The 5466-nt window shown below is 43.0% G+C and overlaps 1 pseudogene; it reads right to left on the bottom strand.

The window, feature by feature from the left end:
* LOC135533037 (tripartite motif-containing protein 16-like) overlaps nucleotides 1-4880 on the bottom strand; it is a 9917-nt pseudogene extending 5037 nt beyond the window's left edge.
* Nucleotides 4881-5466: the final 586 nt, after the last annotated feature.

The following is a 5466-nucleotide window of genomic DNA, read 5'->3' on the forward strand; positions in this document are numbered from 1 at the left end:
TATCACATGTAACAAGACAGTTTAGTTACCTGGAGGAAATGGATGTGATCCTCTGTGTGTGAGAGCTGCTCCAGCTCAGTGCTTCTCTTCCTCAGCTCAGCGATCTCCTGCTTCAGTTGCTCCAGGAGTCCTTCAGCTTGACTCACTTGAGCCTTCTCTTGGGCTCAGATCAGCTCCTTCACCTCAGAGCTCCTTCTCTCAATGGAGCGGATCAGCTCAGTAAAGATCTGATCACTGTCCTCCACTGCTGACTGTGCAGAGCGCTGGAGAGAGACAGAGACAGACAGACCTCTTGAGAGACTCTCCTCCCTCCTGGACAGACAGGTACAGAGACACCTCTTGAGAGAGACAGACAGAGAGACACCTCTTGAGAGAGACAGACAGGACAGAGTTCAGTCAGAACTCTGACCTCTGCTCTCCAGACAGTCCACCAGGCCTGCTTCTCCCTCCTGGACAGACAGGTACAGAACACCTCTTGGTCCTGCTCTACTCTCCTCCCTCCTGGACAGACAGGTACAGAACACCTCTTGGTCCTGCTCTACTCTCCTCCCTCCTGGACAGACAGGTACAGAACACCTCTTGGTCCTGCTCTACTCTCCTCCCTCCTGGACAGACAGGTACAGAACACCTCTTGGTCCTGCTCTACTCTCCTCCCTCCTGGACAGACAGGTACAGAACACCTCTTGGTCCTATCATATATATCTCATATCATCATTCAGAACTTTAAGCATATCTTTGGGAGGACGTCCAGCCTGTTTGACAAAGATAAACAAAGACCTTTTTCTCAAATTCAAATGTGCTGACAAAAGAAAGAAATCAAATGTAATGATTTTTTACCAAAAATCTAGATATTATCATGGAAAGCAGAAAGCTGTGATCAATTAAATACAACGTTAACTAGATATTATCTGTGTCATTTATAGCCTGGCACAGATAGTAAAACTACATTAAATACAACGTGTAACTAGATATTATCTGTGTCATTTATAGCCTGGCCTGGGACAGATGTGAAACTACATTAAATACAACGTTAACTAGATATTATCTGTGTCATTTATAGCCTGGCACAGATAGTAAACTACATTAAATACAACGTTAACTAGATATTATCTGTGTCATTTATAGCCTGGCACAGATAGTAAAACTACTGTAGCGACCCGCACAGACAGCTGTGTGTTATGTGTTCGGCTAGTAGCTGGTTGTGTTGTACTTACCAGTTCCCAGTGTTCGCGGGGTCCGACATGCCAATCAACCTGCTATCTGCCAATCACAGGAATGCCTGGGATGTTCTGATGCCGGGCATCCTGGTGGTTGGCGGAGTGGCGTGGAGGGGGCGGGGCATTGGAAGTTAAGCTTCAGCCTTTGTTCTCTCTCTGACGTCTGGGCTTCACAAGAGAAGGTCCCGATTGGCTTGTGGGGTATCTTTCATTTATTTGGCGTGAGCTCAGGCCAAACAGTAGCCTGTGTAAAGTTGCTAATAAACCGTCAATTCGTAACTCAATCCTCTGTCTGGACAATTGTTCCTTTATGATCGAGTCAGGTCATTACACTACATTAAATACAACGTTAACTAGATATCATCGCCACATAACTTATGTCGAATTTAAAAGACACCGTTACCGTTAGTAACGTCTGTTACACTGTAACTTACAGGCAGCCTCACATAAAAACCTATTGGTTAACAAAGCTTTGATTATGACCAAAGTCTATAGTAGTGAAAACTCTCTCTCTCTTTCTAACTTACCACACATTCACATCACTGCCTCGACATGAATGTGTCCTGTCAGAGCCGTTTCCTGTCCGTTAACTGTTAACAGTCTCGAGCCACAGCTTAACCAATGAGCTACAAGGAGGACTGACAGTCACGAGCGGTGCAGCAGCCTCTGCAGCAGCAGCCTCCCCGGGTCCTAGTGCCCGCCCGGTAAGACGGTTAAGATGCGATGGAACGGTTGACGGAGAGAAAATAAATCACAGAGAAAATATATTGACTGATATATTGAATTGTTTAGGGAAGCTTTAGCTTTGGCTTTAATACATTCTGAAAATACTTGAAAATAAAAATAATAGTAGCCCTCCTCAGGAACAACAAAACCCTCACAGACCAACTTCTTCTTCTATGATATAATGGAGGTCCTCAAATCTTATTTTGGGGATATGGAGGCGTCTCGTGTGGCCAATAGCCTGGGGAAATGCATAGCGCCAAATTCAAATAATACGCGATAAAACTCAAACTTTCATTAAATCACACATGCAGGGTACTCAATTAAAGCTACACTCGTTATGAATCCAGCCAACATGTCAGATTTTAAAAATGCTTTTCGGCGAAAGCATGAGAAGCTATTATCTGATAGCATGCACCCCCCTGAACCACCTGAACGAGATGTAAACAAATGAATTAGCGTCGCCGGCGCTACACAAAACGCTGAAATAAAATATAAAACATGCATTACCTTTGACGAGCTTCTTTGTTGGCACTCCAATATGTCCCATAAACATCACAATTGGTCCTTTTTTCGATTAATTCCGTCCATGTTTACCCCAAATGTCCATTTATAAAGCCCGTTTTGATCCAGAAAAAAAACAGCTTTCCAAAACGCAACGTCATGACAAAACATTTCAAAAGTTGCTTAAAACTATGCCAAAATATTTCAAACTACTTTTGTAATCCAACTTTAGGTATTTTTAAACGTTAATAATCGATTTGTTGACGGGGCGATCTGTATTCAATAACAGCAAGTCAACAATACATGCACGGTTTTCTCTCTTCCATAACATAATCCACAGTGTCACCTCTGCCTCTTCTTCGTTTCACCAATGATTAACTTCAACCCAAAGACTTGACATCCTGTGGAAGTTGTAGGAACTGTAAACTGGGCGCTATCTAATTTCCCTTGACAAAGACAATTCTTTTTTGTTTTCTATTTTTCCTTGGGCTATAAGTTCTGTTATAGTCACAGACATGATTGAACCAGTTTTAGAAACTTCAAATCCAACTAATCATATGTTAATAGTCCTGGCATGAGTAGCAGGAAGTTGAACAACAAAACCCACATGCTTTTTATCAAAAAGTAGAAATGCTGCACCCTATCCTTTAAGAGGTGTGGTCCACAAACCAACATTAAAACCCTCACAGACCAACTTCTTCTACCTCAAACCAACGTTAAAGGTGCATGGCGCCACCTACTGTTCTGGAGTGTGTTCAATCACGGTTTACACCTCTAAATCCTCCTACCGAACTCAGTACTTCTGAGAAAATAAAAGAGTCCTACTAACTTCTAATAGACCCTCCCCATCCCCCAAATCACTTCCAAGTGTAATGTTTACTGTTCATTTCTGATTGTTTATTTCACTTTTGTTTATTGTCTATTTCACTTGCTTTGGCAATGAAACATATATTTCCATGCCAATAAAGACCTTTAAATTGAATTGAGAGAGAGACAGTTCCATGTTAATGTATAGGGGGCATGAGTCAGTCATGGTTACTCATGGTTATGTGATGAGGCAGCCCAGTTGGTTACATGAACCAGTCTATTCTCTGAAAGGGGTCCAGACAGCCTGTTCCCAACAGTGGGGTCAGTGGGATTGGATAGGGGCCCCCCTCTCTCTCTCTCTGACTGGAGGAGAGAAGTGAAATGGTGTGTCTCCTCTGGTCAACAATACTCACCTTGAAAGACTCCACAGCCTGTTGGAGCTCCTTCAGCTCCTTCTCTCTCTCCTGGAATCTCTGCTGGACCTTCTGCTGACTCATCCCCAGCTGCCTCTGTGGAGAATCACTCTTCAATGAGCTATCAAGCTTTATTAGTCCAGTAGATCAATAGTATAGTAATGTGACATAGGACCCATAGAGAGGAAGGTCTACAATCCTGAGGAAGTCCCTTTACAATATTATATTATGTTGCTATGTGAATGATTATAGTTTTTATGGTAGGCCTACATGTATCAAGGGGTTGAGACTGAACTTTGGACTCATAAAAGGCCATTCAGAATGATAATAGTGTTTGACTTTAGAAAATGGTGATACATTTGGAGAATCTGGGTTAACATATCTATATACTCAAGGTTTGTGTTCATATTTGTGGATCCATTTCATATTGTATATAATATAATGATCTCATATTCAAACAGATTTAGTTCCTACTGTATCTTTAATTCTTAGTTTATCAGACAGCCACCAACAAGTTGTTCTGGTCTTACCTGTTTCTCAGTCCTCTCTGCTGCAGCTGACACTGTATCATGGCCTTTATGTTCATCCATTGTACACAGATAACAGATACACTGCTGATCGGTACGACAGTAAACCTCCAGCAGTTTGTCATGATGAGAGCAGATCTTCTCCTGTAGTTGTGCGGTGGCTTTGACCAGCTTGTGCTTCTTCAAACCAGGAAATTCATAGTGAGGTTGGAGGTGAGTCTCACAGTAAGAGGCCAGACACACCAGACAGGACATGAGGGCTTTCTGCTTTCTGGTCCCAGTGCAGAAATCACACGCCACATCTCCAGGTCCAGCATAGCACAGAGCAGGAGGGGGAGCAGCCTGGAGTCCTGTCTTCCTCAGTTTCTCCACCAGCTCAGCCAACATGTTATTTTTCCTCAGATTAGGCCTTGGAGTGAAGGTCTCTCTGCACTGAGGACAGCTATAGACCCCTTTCAGAACATCCTGATCCCAGCAGCCCTCAATACAGCTCCTACAGTAACTGTGTCCACAGGGAATAGTGACCGGCTCCTTCAGTAGATCCAGACAGACAGAACAACAGAACTGGTCCTGGTCCAGCAGAACTCCCTGTTGAGCCATTTGGACGGTTGTTCACTCTCACACAGACAGACGACAGAGAGACTCAGATCAGTTTCGTTTCCTCAGAAGAGAGTTTGTGGGAAGGGGAGGGACTTCCTGGTTCTGCCAGAGGGGTGGGGTTAGAAGGAGGGAGGAGAGAGGGAGGGGTTAGAGGACGGGAGGGAGAGAGAGAGGCAAAGTTGAGAAGGAGACAATATTTTAGTTCCTAGGTTAGGACCCTTAATATGGAATAAATTAAATAGAGTGGTTAGAATATATAAAGGGTAACAGTTTCTATGAAGTACATATCTATAATGCTTTTAATGAATGTTGTAAAGTCTTAAACTGATGTGCTGTGATACTAACTATAAGCGTCCATAATAACTCATACGTGGTTGTAAAAGTGTACAATGTGTTGTAGATAATTAGCTACAATGGGGGGAGGGGGGACTTGAAATGGATACAATGTACTGTAGGTGAAATGAATACTGTATGTACAGACTGATCATTGAGAATGATGTGACACTTTACATTACAGTGTGTTTATTGGTGTGTAATTGGTCCTGGTGGTACAGTGGTGTAACAGGTACTGTGATGCCTCATTCCTCCACTGTACCAGCAGCAGTAACCCAAACCAGTAATAAGGCTACTGTCATGGAAAGAGGTACAGGAAATATAAAGGATCTATACATCTAT

The sequence above is a fragment of the Oncorhynchus masou genome, unplaced genomic scaffold (genome assembly GCF_036934945.1).
Source record: "Oncorhynchus masou masou isolate Uvic2021 unplaced genomic scaffold, UVic_Omas_1.1 unplaced_scaffold_2173, whole genome shotgun sequence".
Taxonomy (NCBI): Eukaryota; Metazoa; Chordata; class Actinopteri; order Salmoniformes; family Salmonidae; genus Oncorhynchus; species Oncorhynchus masou.